This window comes from Sinocyclocheilus grahami, unplaced genomic scaffold (assembly GCF_001515645.1).
Source record: "Sinocyclocheilus grahami isolate Dianchi unplaced genomic scaffold, SAMN03320097.WGS_v1.1 scaffold32.1, whole genome shotgun sequence".
Classification (NCBI taxonomy): Eukaryota; Metazoa; Chordata; class Actinopteri; order Cypriniformes; family Cyprinidae; genus Sinocyclocheilus; species Sinocyclocheilus grahami.
In genome coordinates, this window is record NW_015505211.1 from 3726355 (window position 1) to 3728272 (window position 1918).

Here is a 1918-nt window from a genome sequence, read left to right on the forward strand (position 1 = left end):
GATGCAAATCTGGTTTATTTACGTGAAGAAAAAAAAATGTCACACTGAACATCAAGGATTCAAAATCTACATAAAACATAAACAAAGATTTAAAAAAATCAAATAAAGAAAATGTGAAAACATTTAAATAAGACTTTTTTGTAAAGATTTTGCACTATTTTGTCACTGATCAAATGAACAAATTTGTGACAGACCATGTGAACTTGTTATACTTATTATATAATATAATATTAAATGGAAAACTGTACTAAATGAGGAAAAAAGCTAGAAGCATTTTACAATGCTCTCAGACTTTTGGAGCTCCCATTTTTGTTAGTGTATGTCAGGTTGTTCCTTCTTCAGTTGTTTTGATCCAGTGAGGATTCATTGGGCATGAACAGCTTTTGGATCTGTGCTTTAGTTCAGACAAAAGTGGGCAGCCGACGTTGCTCACTTCATTGCTCTGAACCATATGTGTTTACTTGAGGATCCGCAAATATTTACATTCAGTTTCTGAAACATTTGTGAATGCATTTCGTTTTGCTTGAAATGTTTTGCTAATCAACTTAATAATCAGTAATAGATGTTGATCCACTATGAAGACAAGCTTGCATAGGTCTGTCAGATTCCTTGGTTTTAGGTGGCACTCAGATCTGGGCTTGTTTGAGTGTGTGGGTGCGTTTATCGTAGATAGTTTGATGTTGTAATTGAGTCTTGTGGCCCATATTCTGATCTGCAACTGGTGAAGAGAATCATATGTTTTACAGTAGAAACCATATGATTGTATATTAAAGGATGTATTTTGGCCTGTATGATGGTTTGGCTTATTATGAATGTGTAAAAACATATTCACATTGTCCAGATGTGTTTGGGTTCTTCTCATGACAAAGAAATGCTTTCTGGATCAGAACATGCAATACCTGCAGATTGATCATTTTGGGCTTTTTTTAAAAAGTGTGCTTTCTATCTTTATTTTCTATGAACCTGAAACTCAATTCTTCATCAACTTGATGTTTGCATAAATAATTGTGATTTCCTTCAGGAAATGCATATCTAATTGTTTAACGTTCTGTCTGTAGTGCTTCAGAAGAACACAGATTTCACAGTTACTGAGAGATTTGACTGAATGTGTGATGCGCAGCCCACTTAGGCATTACATAATCTTAGAGAGATGGTCTTGGTTATTGTGTAGTTTTTTAGTGGGTAGTTTTTAGAAACACTAGTGAGATGAGTGCATTTGACTCAAGTCACTGTGCTATGGTTACCAATTTTTAGTCAAGAGCTGTTCAGTGCTTCACCTGCTGTTTCCATATTGTGTACTGTATTTCTCTCTTCTCACTCTGGCTGGTTTTCAAAGCTCAAGTCATGAGTTATTAAGAGCTGCAAAAAAAGGAACATAGCCATAGCAACACTGCATTGTTTTTTCATCTCTATCTCCATCCATCTTCACATCCCTCATCTCGAATAGTTAATTTTTTTGTGATGTTTCTCAGGCTAATAAGCGATGAGAGTGATGCACAGTTGCACACCTATTCACTGACACTTGCGCTGATCACTCATTTTGATCTACTCAGCAGCCCAATAAACAGAATCATGAAAAAAATTACCTTTATTCTTAAAAATATACAATTTATGTAACCTAACAATAAGGTTTCATTTGTTAATATTAGTTAACATTAACAATGAATAATAGTTCAAGTGATTTATTAATCGGGTTCATATTCATTTCAACATTTACTAATTAATTTTTTTAAATGAAAGTTGTATCTCTTTACAGTAATGTAATGTGAATTGACATGAACAAACTATGTGTAATTGTGTTAACTAACATTAACAAAGATGAATAAATTCTGTAAAATATATTGCTCATTGTGAGTTAGTTAATGAATTATCTATGTTAACAAATTAAATCTCATTCTAAAGTCTAAAGTTGTAATGT